Here is a 23,422-nt window from a genome sequence, read left to right on the forward strand (position 1 = left end):
TTTGTATCACTTTTTTGCTCACTCACACTATTTCTGTTTCTAGGTTTTTCCCAGATTAGACAGCATGTTTTGTTCCCTCTACCATTGCAACAGCTGTTCACTGTTAAAACATCACCTACATATCAGTTTTTACTGCTGATTTCTAGGCTGGCAGAGGGTTGGGAAAAACAATTTGCTGACGTGTTCTAAAGTATTTCTTCCCCTACACCTCATAGTTTTAGAGGAAGTTATTTGACTTTATGACCAACAACAGTGAAAACATGCCTACCCAGCAATGGGTTTGAGCGTGATCAAGTAAATGCCCCCACCAAAAATTAAGGTTCTGGCCACACTGCTGTAAAATGGAAAAATCCATCAACCTTTGCAGCAGAGGTGGAACGCTGCTGCCCACATTATATGTTCTGTGTAAACAGGATGTCTTAGTTTTGTGTGTTTTGGCCAACTGGCATGGATTGTGAAGAGGGGGGAAAAGTATGCAATCCTTCGCAGGAGACAACTAAATCTCACATGAACCCCCTCTACTCCAACTGGATTGATTTATACTTCTGTTCTAGGACACTCTTATTCGTTCTGATTCCAACCTTTATAGTCATTTCCACTTAAAGCTCATCCCGAACATATTCCAGCTCTGTTTTGATATAGACCACTCTGTGCAGGTCTCGATGTATTCCAGGATATATTCCATGCCTGATCCCAGCTTCCCACACAGTATAGAGAAGAGGCTGATTACATGGATAGGGAAGACACATTCATGCTGTGGCATGTCTTGGAGGCTTGTAGAAAGTTTTCAAGTAGTAAGAATAGAGTAATGTATCTTTCCAATGCTACACAATCCATACTAAAACTCTGTCTCTTATTAATGTTATTCATTCTCTGTGACCTATCTCCATGGTCTCATCAGCCAAGCCTCCAGCACCTCGGAATAATTATGTTGTATATGTAAGAAACTACGGAACCTCCCTGAATATAGGAAAGATCCTTTTCCAGTGCAATAACTGGGTTATTCACTCTATATTCTTCCAAGATAAGATCTAGAAGAGCCAAGACAACATCCAGAAACAAACATGATCTACTAATACATCCCTTTTGGACTTGACATCAATATCTGTCCTCTCAACCTTTAAGCCTGCAAACCCATCAGACATGATCAACTCTGTTTAAAAATGAATGCCTCATCAGAGCAAACCTAACCCTGTCTAGTCAACACCATAAAAGAGAGCATCACCATCCTTGCCCCCTGCCTTTACATTTCTCATTAACAGATTTGTTGCCCATGGCAGTTCCCACTCTCTTTAAAGAAGACCTGTATTACCCGACTTCAAAAAGAGATTGAAGACAACCACATGTCCATGGGCAACTTTCCCCGAAATCAGCAACTCCCCATTTATCAGCAAGAGTATGGACACAAAATGGCCTGACTGTAACACTTGGAACACTGGGAATTAGGCAACCTGCCTCATGATCACTAGTCTGGATTCAGACTCTCCATTCCCATGGACTCTCTTACAGCATGTGGACACAAATAACCCTGCCATCCTCACTCTCCTAAACCTTTCAGCTGCCTTTGATAAAGTAAGCCGCAATACATTTCTCGGACGGCTAGAAACCTCTATGGGCGGTAGGTATTGGTCCTCATGTGGACTACTTCATTCCTTGCAAAGCAAATTTAAAGTGGGGCCTTTAAGTTCCAAATTTGTGATCATCAACTGCAGAGTGATCCAAGGGCACGTACCATCCTCTTTGCTGTGTAATGCTTATGCTGTTTAATGCCTTCTTGAAACTGTTAGCAGAACCTATCATTATCTTTTCGCAGGCATTTCAAACTTATGATGGGGACATGTTGGTAGTTTTCTAACTGATTCATCCACATCTTCCCTGCATGCCATTTCAACCAGTCTTGCACTTGTATAAATCTTGATTGATGATTGAAAATAGTCTCTGTATGAATGCCACCAGAATTGATATTGCCATTATTTGCACCATCTCTACAAACCTCCAGTTTACCCAGAAAAACCTTGTATTATCCGTGTTATCTGCCAAACACCTTTATTTATTTTTGATGATCATCTCTGCTTCATGCAACAAATCCAAGATGGAGTCACAGACTGCCGATGACCACAGTTTCCTTATGAGTGAACTCAGTACACCTGCTTTCTTGTTTCTATGTTAATGGTGTCCTACTTAATCTTATTCTTCAAGCCCTGAGCAGCAGATATAGTGCTGGCATCCCGACACAGTATATCTTCATTGCCTTGGTGAAAAACACAATGTGGATTACTGCCATTTATGTCAATCCATCGATCATAAGGCCCTCTGGGAGTGTACCGCAGATCCATGAAGGTGGGAATCATAATCAAAGTCAACAGCTTCAGACCCTTCAAGATGACCCCTTTTACTAAGGATGAACAGAAAAGTCCCAAACTAGATATGGAGACTACAAGGAGAAAAAGCAGCAGCACCACAAGAGGTTGCTCATCGAATGACCCTTCAAAGTGGCACTATTCGTCATCCTCCTCCTCCAGATAGAGAATCCATCACTCCAGTTTCAGAGGTGACTAGGGCTCCTCTGAAGAATCATCTTATGGTACTACTTCCCACCAACTCCTCTACTCTAAAGCCTTGAAAAGAGATCAATTGGCAGATGGATGTCTTCACCAAGGTTCTGGCACCAGCAGCTTTGGTTGAAATTAGACCATTGCTGCGCCCCATCACTACGACCTCTGAAAATTGTTGACTTTTTTTTGTGCTTCGACTCCCCTTACACCACATATATAAGTGGGGGGCTAATGTTATATAATGCAAGTAGGGGGTGCTGCGGGGGGTCTCAGAGAGACCCTTTTGCCATCTTGCATAGATTGTGCTACCTCTGCCATGGCTGCATGGGTTAAACCTTCAACTCTGGCTGTGATTGGGTTTTTGGCAAAGAGCATCTCCCTGCGGTCGCTCGAGAATAAGAAGGTATGCAATGGGTCATAAGGTATTTGTTTATAGTTGCTGGCTTTGTTGGCTGTGAATGTAACCTGTGCCCTGGCCAAATTTATCCATACCCCGTGGAGTGTAGTTTCCAATTCTGCGGAACAATTCCACCTGCAAGAAATGGAGGATATGTTTACCTCTCTAGTGGAAGATGACAAGGAGACAGAGCGGTAGATACTGCATTCTGGTCTGGACAAAGCAGGCTGTGTGGCTCATGGTGCCTTTTGCAGGCACTCCTGGTTGATGATGTCTGGGTTTGTGTCAGATGTACAGTCTAATCCCCTTGACATTTTGTTTGATGCTGAGAACCTGTTTGGATAAATCCAATGGGTGTTTGAGGAGTTTAACTTCTAAGTCCTTGGTTCTGGCTATCCAAAGGCCAGCAGCCTCTGCTACCATGGCCTACTAATTTCTGGACTTACAACTACTTTGTCTTTTGTGGCCCAGTTTGCGGTTCTAAAATCCTCGGTTCAAGGAAGGTGTATTTACCTCCAGATGCTTTCTAGTTAATAACAGGTGGTTGTAGATTTTTTGTTGACATGTTGCATGAAGGTGCAATTTCCTTCAATATTTAACCCCAAGTGATTTGGCACACAGGGCAAGTCAGGTATGCATGCCATTCTGCCACCCTTAGATGGCCTCCTGTTAGGATGCATGATCTAGATGGCCGTATTCTATTTTGGTGGGGTTAAAATTCAGGTAGGTGCCTGTCATCCAAGCTTGGATGGAGGCAAAGCATTTCGTGAGGCACTGAATGTACAATTCACCTTTACGTATAACTGACTTTCTTCGGCTATTGGTGAAGTGAGGGTTTCTGAAAAGTGACCAGAGATGGTAAATCACAGGGGAGAGTATTGATCCCTGTGGGACTCTGCAGGTTTCTGGCCGGTGGTCAAATCTGAAGTTACCCGACTGGACTTCTTGGTATTTGTCTGAGAGATAGGAGGCAAGTCAATACCTGTTAACCACATTTTATCTTTGAGTAGACTTGCAAGTGAGAAATAGTTGACTATGTCAAACATGGTGGTAAGGACAAGGTGGACCAAGAGGCAGGAGTCACCCTCATCCCGAATTTGGAGAGCATCAACTATGACTTTGCTGTTGGTATTTTCCACACTTTGTCTGAGTCTGAATCCATATCGGTAGTCACAGAGAAGGCCCTGGTGGTTAATCAAATCGTGGAGGGTATTGACAACTGCCTTCTCATATATTTGACCAGTTAACACAGGGCTAGTTAATGGCCTGTAGTTAGCCAGTTTGTCAGGGTCTGCAGTGGGTTTCTTCAACAGTGGGAGGAATAATTCTGTTTTTAAGGAGTTTGGAAATAAGCTATGATCTAGCGAGGCATTGACTTTTTGGATGATGGGGTAAGTGCAGATCCTGACATTCATGGTGATGGATAGAAGGATTTCTTTATTGTATGACATAGGCTAGTGTAATTAACATTACAGCAATATCCTTGTGGACTTAAGGGCATGACTGTTGTCCAGGGTTTAGGTCCAGGGAAGTGTGGTCATGAGCTAGAGTCCACTGATTTTGACACATCAATATGTTGCCTGATTGTACATGCCTTGTTCATGAAGAAGGTTTTCATTTGTTTGTTTGTTTCTTTTATAGGGTGCCAGAAATCCCTTGGGTAGCTGGGCACACAGAATAACAAGAATACTTAGAGCTTGGTTACAGGTTGCAGATTACAGGTTGTAGGCATCATACATTATATACAGTAATTACATTATGTACATTCTTTACATGTAAGGATAGAGGGTAACATATTATAAACAGTAAATACATCATGTACATTTTACATGTGAGAGTGGAGGGGTACGTATGGCATCAGATCACAATGCATATGGTCGCAGGTTTCAAAGGTCATTGCTTCGGAGCCAGGTGCGGGTATGGTGCCTGAAGCTGTTGTAGGGCTGGTCCCTTCTTAGTTAAACTGGTTGGGCGTTCCAATATTGAGCTGCTTGCACAGGGAAGCTATTGCCTTCTGTTTTTTTTTGTCAGAATCTAGGGGTTTGGAGGCAGAAAGAGTAGGCTGTTCTGTTTGGTCATGCAGCGTTTTTTCTTACCATTCTATCCCTAAGGTATGGGGGGCTGCATTGTTCAGACATTTGAATGTTAGTGTGACAATTTTGAAGGTGATCGTATCGCTAATTTTTAGCCAGTTGTAATTTATATGCACATTCAAAATGTGCTCTCTAGCTGGGAGGTTCAGGGCCGTTCTGAGCGCGTTGTTTTGCAGGGTTTGAAGTTTATTGATGATGTATTTATTTGCGCCTGCATAAAGTGCATTGCAGTAATCCAATTTTGAGAGGATCAGTGCATTGGCTAGGATAATGGTGAGAGGAAGGGTCTGCATGCTTTAATAAGTTTACCAGTATAGGCGGTGGATGAGGCCAGGGAGTTCACTTGTTTCCTTAGGGACAAAGTGGAATCCAAGTAGAACCCAAGGGTCTTCACCTGTTTGACGACAGGGATTATATTGCCATCTATATTGAAGGAGCTGTAGTTGGAATCGAGTTTTTTAAAGTTCTTGGGTGAGCCTAGAATAAGGATCTCTGTTTTTTCGTCATTCAGGCAGAGGCCATGGGTTGCCATCCATGCCTGAATGAGGGTGTAAATTTTGTTTACTAAAGCTGTATCCGTAGTGAAATTGCCCGAAAGGGGGTTGAGGAGCTGGGTGTCGTCTGCATAATTTGTGTAGGTGACACCCAGTCTGTCCAATTTATCGAATGGAGGTTTAATAAAGATATTTTACATTGTTGGTGAGACACAGGAGCCCTGTGGGACTCCACATGTTGTCTGGATAGGGTCTGCAGAGTCTAAGGTGGAGAAGACTTGCATACTTCTATTGTCGAGAAAGGATTGGACCCAGGCTATAGCTTCACTTGAGAAGTGGGCGGCTGACGCTAGGTGTTTGCAGAGTACTGCGTAGTCCACTAGGTCAAAAGCGAACCGACAGATCAAGGAGGAGTAGCATAGCTGTGTTTCCTTTATTGTTGAGCTCGTCGATTTGGGCTTTAAGATCTATAAGTGCGGTCTCAGTGCTGTGCTGAGGTCTGAAGCCCAATTGATAAGTGCCAAGGAGTTGGTTAGTCTCCAGGTATTTTTGGATTTGGAGGTAGGCCACTCTATCAATTATCTTCAGGAGGAAAGGGACAGTAGTAATGGGCCTATAGTTGGTGGGGATGGAGGAGTCTAGGGTTTGTTTTTTTAGCAGGGGGAGAACCCAGGACTCTCTTAAGCTGCTTGGGACGGTGGTAGATGGGCCGGGCAGTAATCGCCTTTGCAATTGGATGGTTTTAGTGAGGCAATGATTTTTTTCAGTTTCATGAGTGGAAACTTTAGCGAATTTGAAGGGTGTTAGGCTAGGTTTAGGCATGGCTGTGGCCGTGCTGGGAGTTTCGCTGGGAGGGAGCGAGGCTTTTTTCATAGTAATTTTAGATTGTAATGTTTTCACTTTATTTGCGAGGGCATTTTGGATATTGGTACACCATTGCTTATCTTTGGGTACGTTATCGGGTGGTGGTATGGGAGATTCAAGTTCTCGCAGGATTGCAAATAATTCCTTTGTATTGGAACATGCTTTGGAGATTCTATCGTTATAGACGTCTTTTTTAGCTTGGATGATTGCTTTCTTGTAGTTAGTAGCGCATAGTTTGAGTTTAAGTTTGTTTTCAGCTGTAGGGCTGTGTTGCCATACAGTTTCAAGCTTCCTTTTTTTCCAATCTCAGTTCTTTTAGGTGGGGGGTGAACCAAGTATTGAGGTGGGATTGTTGTTTACTTTTACAGTTCTTCAGTGGGGCAACGGTGTCCATGGCTATGGCCATGGTGTCGTTGTATATTTTGACCATGGTGTCTGGGTCAGAATCCGTTGACAAGGCATTGATGGTTGGGAGGAGCAGGGGTAAGATATTGTCAGGTTTGATGTTTTTTCTGGATCTAGTGGGAACAGATGGTGCCATTGTTTTTTTCAATTCTGGGCATCTTGTTGAATGTTAAGTAGAAATTAATGAGGAAGGTGATAGTATTAGGGCAGTTTGAAGTGGCTCCCAAGTCTAATATTCTCCCATTGTCGTGGGTAGGGGTGAGAACATTTTGGGTGAGGCCATGTCCCTCAAGCATGGTAGCAATAACTTGCACTTGTTTGTCATCTGGGTCGTTAAAACCTAGGTTAAGATCACCAAGGATCATTGTCTGGGATTACTTTTTTGTGTTACTCGCTAAGAGGCTGGATAATTCCTCTTAGAATAGGCCTAAACGCCCTGGTGGCCTGTAAATGAGATAGATAGTTAGGGTTTGGCATGGGGATATCGGTAATTTAGCGGTCAGGAGTTTGCAGGATTTTAGGGTGGGCAGGTTGGATTTGGCCATGATGGCTAAACCACCACCTCTGGCATTCAGGCGGTCTAGTCTTAGTAGTTGGTACTCTTTGGGTATTGCTAGGGAGAGGGCTGAACCTGCTGCGTCATGTAGCCAGGTTTCTGTGACTGCTAGGAGGTCAAGGTTATCTAATGTAAGGAGGTTGGCTATTTCAGTGGTGTGGGCCACGACTGATCTAGCATTGATCAGTGCACCTGTTATGGAAGTTGTTTTAGGTAGACAGTTGGTGTTAGAGGTAACCAGGATGGGTTCTTTCATTAAGGTGCTAGCAGGTAATTGTGGGTTAGGATGCGTTGGGTTCCTAGTCTTTTTTTTGGGAAAGGTGCAACGGTTCGAATAGGCGTTGCTAGGTAACTGCGGTTCGTAGAGGGTGGAGAGTCTAGCGCGAAGCCTAGAGTTTCTATGGAGATAAGGGCAGGGTACATGTTTAAATTGGTACATGTTTAAATTGGTCCATAGTTACCAGTATTAATTGTAGTAATAGCAGTGGGACGTATGTTGATAGTCGTGCTAAAATGCATTCTGCTGGAGTAGGGATATTATACCATATACTGTGACGTATAGATAGGTAGGCTGAGAACACAGGATCCCAGGGTTGCAGAGTAGGCAGTCACTCGATTAGGGCACAGTGGGCTAGGACAAAGGTAAAACAACTTTTCATAGGTTCTAAGTTTGCTAATGAAGCTAGGCACTAGTCAGATTTGTGTGCTGTAGTCACAGATCGTAGTGGGCAATACAATGTTATAGACACGCCAATGTTCACAATGGTAAGTAAGCATGATGAAGACCATACATGGAAAAAAGTAGGCATTGTAGTACATGAATTTAAGATGTCAGATATGCAAGGCATATTGGGTACATGCTATACATGCAGCGTGGTATGCTAGGACAATATGGGCAGAGTTAACATGGACTAAGGCAGTGGGTGCCTAATATTAGAATACAAGGTATGCTAAGACACAATAGACAAAATAGGTACCTGATATGCTAGAACAAGCCACAATGGGCACAATGCAGTATGCTAGAGGACTATCAGTGTGCCCTTTGGCCTAAACAGTGGAATAGAGCATTGAATTACATTTTCCTATGGACCTGGGGATCACCGGTTTAGGGAATGTATCGAAGCCAAGGTTGACTAACACAAAGAGGTGTTTACTCCTGTTAACGCCTGCTACTATAGATGTGGAGTAATACACAACTTTTGCTTCAGTGATCAGTGCCTGCTGAGTACTGTATAATACCTCTAAGGTAAAGAAAACATCATGCTTATCTGTTTTGTGTTAGCATTTTGTTACATTCGGATTGACGTTTTATTGTAAATCAGCTCTTGGGTATACCACGATGAAGGGTTGAAACCTTGTGCACCATCATCATTTCAGGATGGCATGTAGGTGTACAGTTTGCTAAATGATTTGGTTGAAGTTGGACAATAAAGTGTTGGTTTTGGTGTTGGCTGGGCAGGCTGGCACCACATTACTGTATTTTTGTGCTTCCAAGGGGTAGTTCTTAAAATAGCAGCCAGAAGATATAGCAGGCTTCCTCTGTCCATATTACTTTGGCGGGTATGTGTAAAGAGGATAGAGGTGCAATGTATTCATTGAAATTATATTGGGTTTGGTCATTTTACCAGGGGAGATGCGGGAAAGACAAGCTTGAGCATGTTTCTCCTGATGAGGGTAGGGTTCAGTACAAGTTGCTTCACGTTAATGTATTCCGTGAGATAAAAGAGAGAATCTCTGGTGCTTCTGTTGGCTTGGGTTCCTGTTAAGTTGAGATCGCTAATCAAAATGTTTGTTTGAGCAATTGATTTTGATATGATGAGATCAGTGGTATTATCAAGGAATTACCCACACCTCTAAGGTGGGTGATAAATAGGATGGAAATTGGCAGTCTGTTTGAGTGATAGTGGGAAGTGGCGCTCTATGGAGTTCATAGGTTGGAACGGTGTAGGCCCATTTGGATTTGTGGATGATTGCCACACATCCCTCTCACTGACCTGTGTGGTCTGCAATTGGATGATGTACTCGCGTGGGATGAGGACATCAATTGCATTAGAGGAGGTGGAAAAGGTCCTGTGGTAAAGATTTCATCAAGCTCATTTGTCAAAATGATATCAGCGATATTGGCGATACGTAAGACGCGAAAGCGATCGTCAGCATCATGCTGCCCAAAAGCAATGGGTGCGGGGGCGATGATGAGAGTATGTGGATAAGATTCCAAGGATTTCCGGAGACAGCACTCTTTGAATGTTTAAAGGCCTGGGCCATTGAGAGTTTGGGAATAGAATGTGAATGTAGAAGCCACTTTGCGATGTCTCGCTGATGTTAAAAAAGGCAGGGGTTCTGGATTTAAGCTCTGTCACAGCCCTTCTGCAGGCAATTTCCTTGTCTTCATCATAAGCTGAGGGCACCAGTGTTGAGGACACCTATGAAAGGATAGAAATAAGTAAGAACAGGTGATTCCTGATTGGCGGGTGGGCTGGAGGAGGCAGAACTGATAACATGACCAGGGACACTCTTATGAGCCTTGTTGGAGAACACTGCAAGGGAATGAAAAAATAAAGCTATAAGTAGTCACTGTTTTGCAGGAAAATATGATGGAGCCTGGTGAAAGAGTACTGCAAGGGAGTGAAAACCAAGCGCATAAGTAGCCATTTGATGGAAAATGATTGAAGAACCAGATGATAGAGAACTGCAAGGGAGAGAAATATCAACACTCTATGTAGTCACTGTTTGGTGGGAAACCTGGAGGAGGTGGTGTCCTTTGGGGCAAAGGTCAGGATCACTCAGACTGTCTGACCTCCTTGCCTGGTAGGGCCTTCAGAATGGCACTCTCAAGTGGTACCTGGCTGCTATTTCGCTCTGAGCCAGGGTGCAATTCTTTTGAATACCCTCTGTTATTCAATTATTTTGCTAATACTAGCTCACCACTTTCCTCCATGCCAGTTTATTGTTCATGTGTGGGATTTGAACCCTTTTTTAACATTTCTCATGGTGGTACCATTTGAACACTTGCATTCCTGTTCATTACATTTACTCATCTCTAAAGTGACTTTTGTGGTTGCCTTCTTTCCCGCTATTTGGTCGAATAAATTCCATGCTTTTTCTTTAAAACATCTGTACATTGTCTTCTCTTCAAAGATGGTAACCCTGATGGTGAGATCGACCTTCCTTCCCAAAGTTGTTTTGGATTTGCATCTCCCATAGAAGCTTCATATTACAGTTTTCTACACTCCAATTTGTCCTTCTAAGGTCTTGGGTAGGTTCCTCTTTCTAGACCGCAAGAGGACCCCCAGATACTATGTCTCTCAGACGAATGTCATCTGGAAGTTAACAGCTCATTGTTGGTTACACTAATGCCCGTGCAGGTGGGGTTGTTACTTAGTGGACCCTGTAAATGGGGATCAACCCCTGCATTTCAGAAGTTGCCATCTGGCCAGCAAAGAGGTGCCTGAAGGTCACAGTGTCCAATTTATAAGGGGCCAGGCAGTTACCTCTGCCCTGTTCTGGATATCTGTCTGGCAGCTATGTAGGCTTCCCTGCATGTTTGCCAGATCAGGATGCCCTCTTTCGTCATGCAGTGTTCTGGATTGTCCTTGTTTAGGTGAGGTTTTTTCACTCTCCTCCCTCCTCCAGGTTCATTAGAAAAAGATGAATCTGTGTGAGGAATGAAGAACAAATTATAGACCTTGCACTAATGTTCTATGGGATGGATTAGTCCTTCCACCCACTAATTACCAATTACCCACCTGATCTGGTTTCTCAATGAACAGATTATTCTCCCCTTTGTGTTTTGTGGTCTCTCATTTGCTGAGGCTCGGAAAAAAAGTGGTACATGGGACATGGAAAGTTGATGGATGCATATATACCGGCCATGGTCTGCAGCTGAAGGAAGCACCATCCAAGAACATGCATGTCACCCTAACTGCCAGATGCTCCCTCCTGGGTTATCTGAAAGAAGCTTTGGTGTGTGAGAAAGACAGAAAGACAGAAGCCTGAACAAGCAGGGGAAGCTACCTAGGAATAAACCTGGACCAATCACAGGGCCATGGTCTGGACTCTGCACACCTGAAACCCCTCATCCTAATACAGACACCAGGAATAGGGCTGAGGGAGTACAAGAAGACCACAGAACAACTAGGTAATGTGGCAGTTTAGACCAAGAGGAGTCTGGGAGAAGGAGCGTGTTGGATGAGAAGTAGAGAGTGCTCTTGAGGTACCTGGAAGGAGGAGGAGAGTAGGAGGAGACATAGATGAGAGCTCTTGAGGTGCCAGGAAGGAGGAGGAGAGTAGGAGGAAACATAGAGGAGAACTCTTAAGGTGCCAGGATGGAGGAGGAGAGTAGGAGGAGACATAGAAGAGAGTAGTGAAGGTAGCTTGAAAGAGGGAAGGTGGAGGAGAGAGATTCTCGAGCAGATGGGGAGAGAGAAACTGCAGTGTGAGAGAAACTCTAGAGGTTCGGAAGAAAAATGACTCGGAAGTTGAGGAGCTACTCCAAAGGTTGGAGCGGGATACCCCAGAGATTGGATAGAGAGATTAACCAATGTTTGGGGAAAAGACATACCCTATCGGGTGGGGAGACAGATTATCTATCTAGAGATATCTTTGAGGGTGCGGAAAGAGACATCTGTAACGCTCACCTGATTCCCGCAGAGGCGCCGGTCTTGACTGGGTGAATGCCGTATCTTCAAAGGTGATGTGTAACACACGGTTGGCTCTTTGGGCTGGACCTCTGTGCACTGTATGTCTGACTCGAAGAGTAAGATGTCTACAGATAGAAAATATGGGATTAATGAACTGGGGTTATTGGGTGCCTCTCTCCTCTTCCCTTTCTCTTCTCCTGTAGAACCCCAAAGGTTAACACCCTCACCTTAGGTAAGTGAACGCCGAGCTCTCCATCTGCCTCGGGGCAGGGTGCCGTAACCAGTTTCTTCACTGGATAAGGGTGCAGGCCTCTTGACCTCAGAGGACTGCTGTCCGTCGTTAACTGCACGAATGGTAAGTTCTGGGCACTTCAAATGTCTTAAAAGTCTTTTGTAATGATATCTCTTGTTTTGCAGGGTTCCGGCGATGGCGGATGGCGGGCTGATGAGAGTTGAGGATCGAACCCGCGTGAGGAATAGAAGCGCCTGGAAGCACGTAAGTAAGCGCTTGTAGCCTGCTTCATGATGCGCACTAACTGTCCCTTTTATCTTGCAGGTACAAGTTCGGAGCTTTAGAGAAGCTGAAGGGTGCTGGAATACCCACTGGATTTGGCGTGGGAAGGAGTAATGGCACGTGAGTAATAAAGTTGCCCAATGTCTTTAAACGCACCTTCTTTTGTCTTTCAGATGCGGGATGCAGCGCCGAACGCCTCCGGAGCGTGCGAAGAGCTGGTAAGCTTTTGTCTTTCAGATGCTGGAATGCAGTGCGAAGACCTCCGGAGCATGCGAAGAGTAGGTAAGCCTTTGTCTTTCAGATGCCGGAATGCAGCGCGAGGCGTTGGTGACAGCCGATGGACCAGGTAAGAGATGCGCTGCCACTGAAGAGCGTAGTGCTAACCTGTTCTTTCTTTGTCTTTACAGGTGCTGCTGAAGACTGGATTCCAGGATGGTAAGCCTTTGTTCCCTTAGGCCCAGGATCAGAAGCAGAAGACACGATGAGCGTTCTGCTGCAGAGAATGCAGAATAACGCAAAGCAAGATTCATCCATCGGGTGTGGTTTAAATAGCCTCCTGTAGTGCTTAGGTGTCTCCTTCCACAGCCACGCCTAGGTAAGAAAAGAGTTCCTGCTTTCCAGAAGAGTTCCAGTGTTCTGAACCTAGGGAGTGGCTCCTGCCCCACCCAACAGGAAAAGTAGTCCCAAACAGAAGAGGATCAGGGGTTCAACTGGCAGGTAAGTAAGCAGCATGGTCTGCTGCAAGTAAGTCCACCCAAGCATTATGAGCCCGGCGCTTCCAGCGCTGGGACTGGGCATCTTTATGAGCCTGGTGCCACTGGCGCCAGGACAGGGTCCAAAAGGTCCCAATTGGGACTGGCTGGCACTCGGAACCGGGGTTATGGGTCTGCTTCCAAGGGAGTCTGGCAAGTCCTGATCTTTTGGAAGCAGAGATCATGACAGCACCCCCCCTCAAGGCCCCTCCCAAACCGGGCTTCTCTGGGGGTTTGGGCTTGTTAGGAAATGTTCAATTAAATCTTTTGATTAGACGAGGCGCGTGGACATATTCTGCAGGTTCCCAGGATCTTTCTTGGGGACCGTAGCCTTTCCAGTCAATCAGGTAAAATAGTTTAGATTTGGAGATCTTGGAATCCAGGATGCTTTTGACTTCAAACTCGAGTTCTCCATCAACTAGAATAGGTTTTGGAGATGTAGTTAGTCGGGTTTGAGGTTGCATGGGTTTTAATAGAGAGACGTGGAAGACCGGATGTATCTTCATGTGAGGGGGCAAGTCCAACTTGACCGCTACTGGATTTACTATGGTAGTGATGGAATAGGGACCAAGGTATCTTGGGTTGAATGTGCGTGGTCCTTTTAGAGGTATGTATTTGGTGGATAACCAGACTTGATCTCCTACTTGATATTGGGGGGCTTTCTTCCGATGTTGGTCTGCTCCTTTCTTGTATTGTTCTTTAGCCCTTTGAAGGTGAGAAACGGCTTCCTTAAAGGCTTGGGTGATTGTAGAATGCAGGTGGTCTACTGCTGGTGTTCCAAGATCTTGGAGTGGATCCAACTCCGAGGTTCGAGGGTGACTACCGTATAAAAGAAAAAACGGGGTCTTCCCAGTTCCCGAATGGACAGAGTTATTGTAGGCATATTCGGCTATCCAAAGGATATCTTTCCAAGTTTTTTCAGTTTGTTGTAGCATGCAGCGCAAATACTGTTCCAGAGTTTGATTGGTCCTCTCGGTTTGTCCGTCGGTTTGAGGGTGGTGGCTGGTCGAAAGTCTCACATCAATTTGAGCCGACCGACAGCAACTTCGCCAAAAATGAGAAATAAATTGACTACCTCGATCCGAAATTAGAACTGAAGGAAAACCGTGCAGTCGGACGATGTTTTCGAGAAATTCTCGGGCCAGAGTTGCTGCTGTTGGTAAGCCTTTGAGTGGAATGAAATGCGCCATCTTGGAGAATAGGTCCACGATTACTAGGATCGTATTGTATCCCGAGCATGGAGGTAGATCGGTGATGAAGTCCATAGAAAGCGTATGCCAAGGGCGAGGCGGGATGTCAATAGGGCGTAAGAGGCCGGCTGGTTTTTCCTTTTGACTCTTGTTTTGGGCGCATACTCCACAGGACATTATAAAGTCTCTGATATCTTTTTTCCAAGACGGCCACCAGAAGTAGCGCTTGATCTTTTCCGAGGTCTTGGTCATACCGGGATGTCCTTCCATTAAAGAATCGTGATAACAAGAGATTACCTTTTTCTGCAAATCTGTGCTGGGCAGGTATAACCGTTCTTGGAAATATAATAGGTTGTCCTTCACCGTAAAGTCCTTTCCCTGCAGATGCCAATTCTGTATGTCTGCTGGAGTTACCAGTAGCCTGGCTTTATCCTTATCTTCCTCTATGGATTGTGTGGCGATTACACCTAGAATTCTTTGTTCGGGAATGATAGGTACAGGTTTAGGATTGATCAAATGTTCTTCCACTCCCATCCGAGAAAGGGCATCAGCTTTACCGTTTTTTGTACCAGGTCGATAGGTAATTATGAAGTCAAACTCGGCAAAGAATAGTGCCCAACAGAGTTGCCTAGAGGATTGAGCTTTTGCGGTTTTCAAATATTGCAGGTTTCGGTGATCTGTAATCACAGTAACGGTGTGTCGGGCCCCCAGAAGATAATGCCGCCAAGCCTTAAAGGCGCACTTGATAGCTAGAAGTTCCTTATCAGTAATAGTGTAATTGATTTCAGGAGGCGAGAATTTGCGGGACCAAAATGCCACAGGATGCAACTGATTGGTTACTGGGTCATTTTGTGATAGAACTGCCCCCATGGCAAGGCTGGAAGCATCAGTTTCAACGATGTAGGGGAGTTCTGGGCGAGGATGTTTTAAGATCGGTGCAGAGTTAAATCTAGTCTTCAAATTCTGGAAAGCTTGTTCCGCCTCGGTAGACCATTCAAAAAGTTTGTTTTTCTTTAACAAGCCGGTGATGGGCTGGACTATTCGAGAGAATTCGGGGATAAACCTGCGGTAAAAGTTAGCAAAGCCTAACATGCTTTGAACGCCTTTTATGGAGGATGGCGATGGCCATTTGAGAATTGCATCGACCTTCTTTGAATCCATACGCACTCCGCTAGGTGACAATATGAATCCCAAGAATTCAACTTCAGTCACGTTGAAAACACATTTTTCCAACTTAGCGAAAAGTTTGTGTTGACGCAATCTCTCGAGGACCATTTTCACGTGTTTCCGATGTTCAGTTTCCGATGAAGAATAACCGAGGATGTCGTCAATGTAAACAACAACACACACATCTATGAGCTCTCTGAGGACATCGTTCATAAAATATTGAAAGGCGGCCGGGGCACTGCAAAGTCCGAAGGGCATGACCTGATATTCAAATAGCCCATACTTGGTGCGGAAGGCCGTCTTCCATTCATCGCCCTCTTTTACTCGTACCAAGTGGTAGGCTCCTCTAAGATCCAGCTTTGTATATAAGCATGCTTTTCTGACTTGGTCCAGGAGTTCAGGGATCAAAGGTAACGGATATGTATTCTTAACGGTGATCTGGTTCAGGGCGCGATAATCTATACAAGTTCTAAGGTCCCCTTCTTTTTTTGGAACGAAGAACAAAGCTGAGGAAGCAGGGGACTTGGAAGGACGAATAAACCCATTCGCTAGGTATTGATCCAGGTATTGTCGGAGGTGAAGATTCTCAGGCTCGGTGAGGGCATAAATTCTACTACAAGGAGGAGTAGATCCAGGTATCAGGTCTATCTGGCAGTCATAAGACCTATGAGGAGGTAGAGAGTTAGCCTGGTCCTTCCGGAAAACATCTTGGAATTCTAGGTATTCAGGAGGTAACTGGGGAGCCTCCGAGGAAATTGCTGCCAGTGCAACACCAGGTCGAGGGTGACAAGTAGAGACACATTCTGGAAACTGAACCGTTCTTGCTCGCCAATCGATCTGAGGATTGTGCTTCTCTAACCAAGGAATTCCTAGAATAATCTGGAACTGAGGGGCCTTGATCACATCGAACACGATCTTCTCATGGTGTCCATCTTGACTTACTAGCGTCACTTCTTGGGTGGTATGCGTTACTGGTCCGGAGGCTATCTCCGTACCATCCACCGTAGTAATGACGTCCTTTACAGCCTTTGGACAAAGAGTCAGATTCATCCTCAAAACCATTTCATGATCCACATAATTGCCGATGGCACCGCTGTCGACTTAAGCTTCAATCGCATGTAATCGATCCGGATGTTCAGGGCTAATGAGGACCATAGGTATCACGAAATGCGAGGTCACGGAACTGGTTTTAACGCTCGGCAAGAGGACCTCTATTCTTGTCGGGCGAGGTCGTTTGTGACCCTGGTAACTGCAGCTCCTACTGCCTTCTTGGCTGGTTTCACCGGACAGTCTCGAAGAAAGTGCCCCGAGTTTCCGCAATAGAGGCATAATTGCAGCTGTTTTCTCCTTTCCCGCTCCTTTTGTGTTAGTGGTCCTTTCAGGCCCCCTATTTGCATGGGTTCCCCGCAGTCTACTCCTTTGGTAGGAGTTGGTGGTTTGGAAAATACTCGAGCATCAAACTTGGAACGATCGGCCTTCCTGTTCTGCAGTCTGTGGTCAATTTGAACGACTGAGTCAATATAGTCCCAACAGTCTTGCGGGGGATTCACTACTTGGGCTAACACATCTTTGAGCTCTCCACGTAGACCTCTATAAAACAGCGTAATACTTTTGTCCTCAGGCCATCGAGTTTCCACTATCAGTCTGTTGAAAGACGCAACATAAGCCAAAAGGTCTTGATTACCCTGTCGCAATGAAAGGAGCTCGTTGTCCACGGCCTGCCCCTGTGAATGTCTTGCAAACAGTTTTTCCATACTGAGCTGAAAAGCTTGAAAATCATGGAGAACCGGATCATCTTGATTAACTAGAGGGATCGACCAGTCTGCCGCATTGCCACTAAGAAAGCACGAAAGCTACCTTAGCTTGATCAGTTGGAAAGGCTGCTGGCCGGCATAAGAAGTGCAACCGGCACTGATTAATAAAAACTGCAAAGCCCTTTGGGTCACCAGAAAATCGTTCGGGCGGAGCCAGAGGTACATTCCCAGGTAGGTTGATCTGCACTGGGTTCGTAGAGGATGTTGAAGGAAGATTTGCCCCTGATGCGGGTAACGGAGTTTGTCTGGCTTGTGACTGTAGCAATTGTCTAGCAAGATCGTCTGTTCGCTCCTTGGAAATAATCAGTTCCCTTCTTAGAGCATTTGTTTCCTGACGGGCTGCATGCACTTCTGCTCTTAGTTCCCCAAGTAACTGGGCTAGCTGGTCGGTATCCGAGGTTTCCATAGCGCCTGGGTGGGAATTTTGCGATAGGCTTTGCGTTCTGTAACGCTCACCTGATTCCCGCAGAGGCGTCGGTCTTGACTGGGTGAATGCCGTATCTTCAAAGGTGATGTGTAACACACGGTTGGCTCTTTGGGCTGGACCTCTGTGCACTGTATGTCTGACTCGAAGAGTAAGATGTCTGCAGATAGAAAATATGGGATTAATGAACTGGGGTTATTGGGTGCCTCTCCCCTCTTCCCTTTCTCTTCTCCTGTAGAACCCCAAAGGTTAACACCCTCACCTTAGGTAAGTGAACGCCGAGCTCTCCATCTGCCTCGGGGCAGGGTGCCGTAACCAGTTTCTTCACTGGATAAGGGTGCAGGCCTCTTGACCTCAGAGGACTGCTGTCCGTCGTTAACTGCACGAACGGTAAGTTCTGGGCACTTCAAATGTCTTAAAAGTCTTTTGTAATGATATCTCTTGTTTTGCAGGGTTCCGGCGATGGCGGATGGCGGGCTGATGAGAGTTGAGGATCGAACCCGCGTGAGGAATAGAAGCGCCTGGAAGCACGTAAGTAAGCGCTTGTAGCCTGCTTCACGATGCGCACTAACTGTCCCTTTTATATTGCAGGTACAAGTTCGGAGCTTTAGAGAAGCTGAAGGGTGCTGGAATACCCACTGGATTTGGCGTGGGAAGGAGTAATGGCACGTGAGTAATAAAGTTGCCCAATGTCTTTAAACGCACCTTCTTTTGTCTTTCAGATGCGGGATGCAGCGCCGAAGGCCTCCGGAGTGTGCGAAGAGCTGGTAAGCTTTTGTCTTTCAGATGCCGGAATGCAGTGCGAAGACCTCCGGAGCATGCGAAGAGTAGGTAAGCCTTTGTCTTTCAGATGCCGGAATGCAGCGCGAGGCGTTGGTGACAGCCGATGGACCAGGTAAGAGATGCGCTGCCACTGAAGACCGTAGTGCTAACCTGTTCTTTCTTTGTCTTTACAGGTGCTGCTGAAGACTGGATTCCAGGATGGTAAGCCTTTGTTCCCTTAGGCCCAGGATCAGAAGCAGAAGACACGATGAGCGTTCTGCTGCAGAGAATGCAGAATAACGCAAAGCAAGATTCATCCATCGGGTGTGGTTTAAATAGCCTCCTGTAGTGCTTAGGTGTCTCCTTCCACAGCCACGCCTAGGTAAGAAAAGAGTTCCTGCTTTCCAGAAGAGTTCCAGTGTTCTGAACCTAGGGAGTGGCTCCTGCCCCACCCAACAGGAAAAGTAGTCCCAAACAGAAGAGGATCAGGGGTTCAACTGGCAGGTAAGTAAGCAGCATGGTCTGCTGCAGGTAAGTCCACCCAAGCATTATGAGCCCGGCGCTTCCAGCGCTGGGACTGGGCATCTTTATGAGCCTGGTGCCACTGGCGCCAGGACAGGGTCCAAAAGATCCCAATTGGGACTGGCTGGCACTCGGAACCGGGGTTATGGGTCTGCTTCCAAGGGAGTCGGGCAAGTCCTGATCTTTTGGAAGCAGAGATCAGGACAACATCCCAGCGATTGGGAGAAAAATACTCCATGGGTTGTTTAGAGTGGAGACCCAACCGGCTAAAAGAGAGATACTATAGAGTTAGGAGAGAGAGCTTACCCAGTTCTCGGGTGGGGGGGAGAGAACTCTCTAGCTCAGGTAAAGAAAGCTCATAGGATAGGAAGAAGAGATTAAACACAGAGATGGTCATCTGGAAAAGGCCAGAAAGGCAAAGAGAGAGAGACATCTCACTGCTATGCCCTACACCTGGTGGAACAATGGCGGCGGAAGGAGGCAAAAGCATAATGCAGAGCATCTAGGAGGTGTAGGAGTTAAGAAGAATGTAGGGTATAGTATGGGAAGGACAGAACAGCAGACCCAGGATGGTAGACATGGACCGGGTCTAGAAGAGGGTGGCCAGAAGGGTCGGTTAGGGAGTGATCAGCAAGCTTTGAATCAAGATGTGAACGTCCCTCCCTGTTAAAAGCAGGATAGATTCCGTTGTGACACGGCATAAATCTGACCCTGTCAGGAGGGGTTGGGGACCTCACTTCACCTAGGGGACGGAGGCATACCAGGGTTTTTGCCAGAGCCAGTTCTGCCCCAGCAGAGGAGTGCGAGAGTTGGAAGGGCCAAGTTTATGTCCATTATACATGCGCCTGGGTGCAAATGTCAAGTACCACTTGTTGTTACCCCATAAATACCATTCCCTGTTCTGACCATTGTTTTATTCTACTGTTTAACAACTCCAGATCCCACCAGTCCTTGTGGCCGAAGGGGGAATGAGCAACCTAGCAGAGAGATATGTGGTCGAGAACAGCAGGGCCCAGCGCGGGGCAAACTCTAGACCGCCACCCAGTAGGCTCCAGGACACATGAACACAGACATGGGAGTGATGATGTTTCTCGCGGGCCACCCTAGCAGAGTGGCAACAGACACAAACTTAGAAACCATACATAGGAGATCTGTGAGAGTGACTGTATCTGTTGTGGGCCACCATTGCTGAACTCCGGTGGACCAGCACTTGAGGACTACTATCATAAGCAATATGAAAATGAATGTTTGCCACAGGCCGCCATTGCCGAACTCCGGCAGACCAGTGCTTCTGGGGGCATGCTTCAGAGGCTTTTTAAAGCCTCATACCTGTATACCAAGGCCCTGCAAAAAAGAGAGTATAGCGATTTACACAGGAACCTGATGATCTACAGAACCAATGGGAGGAGGAGCAAAACAAGTGAAAAGGGAAACCAAACATTGTGGGATTTCAGTAGAGGTCAAAGGAGGAGGAGGCAGACCAGGAGACCAAAACAGGGAAGGACAGTGCAGCAGAGTGTGGAGGAGGATTGAGCATGTGCAAAGTAAATGATTGGTTTCTGAGAAAAAATGCTACTGTGAAAATGTGTGTTTGGTGATTGCAGATTAATGGTAATCGGTAGTCTATGTGAGAGTCAGTGTACTAGGTGAATGAGAAAGTGATTGATGGGTGACTGTGGGAGAAGGAGGGGTTGAAGTGCAGTGGAGAGGGCAGAGTCGTAGAGTGGAGAGGGGAGAATAGTAGAGTGGAGATGGTAGTTAAGTGATGAGGTTTTGAGTAGCAGGTGACGAGGAACATTAGAGGGACAGAAAGGAAGGAGGAGAGTGTGAGTAGAGAAGGGAAGAGAGTAGAAGAAAGGAAAGAAAAGAGGGAACATCAGGACGAGGACTAAGATGACACGTAAGGACAACGATAACTGAGAACTGAGTGATTGGAAGTCACCCCTTGCACCCCTTCCTCAGATATTTTCATTTTGTGGGACCCCGGTAAGGATCCACCTAGGAATTCCCAGAGGGAACCAGATAGAGATGGCAATTTCCTTTAGGCCCTCATGGCTAACCTGCTAGCTATATCATAGACAGTATGGGTTAATTATCTCTAGTAACCAGTTTGGGATTTAGGAATGCCTGGGGTTGGGAGGAAAACACCCACAGAAGATGAGGGAAAAGATGAGGGAAAGAGGGATGGCCCTTCATGGGACCTGATTCAAACATTTAAATAAATAGCTTCAAGAGCTGGTGTGTTCTTTTGGCACAGGAAAGTCAGCCCAGAATGATTTTAGCACACCTTTGAGTCATTGCTCCGATCTGGAGATTAGTCGTCAGCCTTTGGACCTTATATGGAGTTAGTATGGAAGAAGATGACGCCACGACGAGTGGTGAAAAGGAGTGATCAAACCACATTAGGCTTTGTAAAGATCTATGTTCCATTTATTGATTTGCCGGGGGACCAAGACATTGAGACGGTTAGATTATTATGTACCTGTTTCATCCCAAAGAGAAGACATTCCAACATTTGTTTACCTGTTTTTCACATTGAGAATAATACAACCTATTCTGTGCCTTTTCATTTCTTTTTATTAAATCAAGCATTTATAAAACCTCACTTAACACTATGCATGCTGTTGATCCTAATTTGGCTTTCTGTCAGAGGATAGAAGATGAAGAGAACATAAATGCGTAGTGCGCTCATGCAGAGTTTACAAAAATCCCAATCTTGATATTCACAAAGGTGCTTTAAGGCTGTCTTAACTAGGATCAAGAACCAGGCTGGGTCTCAAATGGACATGCTAACATTATCTTTACACAGAAAATGTTCTGTAGAGCTCAGCCTTTTTGAAGCAGGAATACTTTTTAGACATTGCGGAAAGAGGGATCCAAAGCCTTGGATTGTAAAATTCCAGGTGGTAGAAGGTGCTGCTGGATGACGCATTAAAAACTGAGATAATATGTTCAGTGTGTCTGTCTTTCCAGCTTTGATTTACTGTTCTTTTTTACCTACTAAAGCTTTCTCAAGTGATAGGGATTGGAAAGAGTCTGATGACTGTTCTCCAGTCCGGAATATGATCAACGGGGGTTTTCTGTGAAGTATGTTATTTATGAAGAAAACAATCTAATCACAATAGGATGATGAACGATGCTAAAACATGTTATGTAACCTCCAAATCAATGCTTTCTCCTGTTTCATTTGTTGTGGGCGTCATGGTATCGCTGAAGTATTACTGTTTTAGAAGTGTCTGGAAATGTTTTTCTGAACATAGCAGTCTCAAAGAGTTACTTTCAGTAGCACCCAGAATCTATTATGGGTTTCCAGACTTAAGATTGAACTTTAGACTCCTCGGACAATTTAAACAATCACAGCAGATTGCAGTGCATTTTAAGCACCAATGCAAATGATGCCAACTTGGTGCCCCCCTTTGTGTGTTTTCTGGCACAGTACTTTGATTAATTCCCTCCTGGCTTCTTTTAGCACTTTTCTTGTCTAATTTTTAGGTCCCAAGAGATGGGCTGGAAAATATACATGTTCTTACAGTGACAGAGGATGGGGACACACCTCCCAAGTACTGATTTTCTGGGATTTTAGGAGCAGGTCTTCCAGCAGGCAGGACGCAAGCATAGCTTTAAAGATAAGGCACTTAGATTAGAGACTATTGCTTTTGATAATCTAGGGAACTATCATCCCCGTTATGGAAAAATGTATCTTCAGTACATTGTCTTGGGCATAATGCTTTTTCTTCACACAGTAGTTACTCAAGTAATCCCAGTTTAGTATTATAAAAAGGAATTTATAAGGAATAATGTTGATGCTTGAAGGGGGTTATGTACAAAATACATGTTTACAAATAAAATAAATATCCAAACCCTGATATATAGGATTTATCTCTATAAATATCCATTATGACATATAACATCCTGGGGAGGTGAGGCAAATCACACCAGTTTTGATTTCCCCCACACCATTAGTTAATGTCACTATTGCTGTAAAACAATCCTGGCTGACTATTCCAACTTTGGGTGATTGCCTTAAGACGCTAATGCCTTTGAGAAAGACTACTGATACAGGTGTGTCAAAGAATCAGTCAGGGATTTGCGTCCAAAGCTTAATCAGTCTGATTGTCATGGAATGCTGGTGAAGGACTTCCGACCCCTCAAATTGGATTCTCATACTGCTCAGATGTTAGTGGTGTGCTCTTTAGAATATGCCCGACAATACAACTCACAAATGTAGGCTTGAATTAGACACTGTATAATAGATTAACCCTTCATCGTTGAT

The 23,422-nt window shown here is 45.3% G+C and overlaps 1 protein-coding gene across 3 annotated transcripts in view; it reads left to right on the forward strand.

Moving 5' to 3' along the window:
* PARP8 (poly(ADP-ribose) polymerase family member 8) overlaps nucleotides 1–23,422 on the forward strand; it is a 1,351,312-nt gene that overhangs the window by 784,674 nt on the left and 543,216 nt on the right. The window lies entirely within an intron of this gene.

The sequence above is a fragment of the Ambystoma mexicanum genome, chromosome 6p (genome assembly GCF_040938575.1).
Source record: "Ambystoma mexicanum isolate Mex_15411 chromosome 6p, UKY_AmexF1_1, whole genome shotgun sequence".
Taxonomy (NCBI): domain Eukaryota; kingdom Metazoa; phylum Chordata; class Amphibia; order Caudata; family Ambystomatidae; genus Ambystoma; species Ambystoma mexicanum.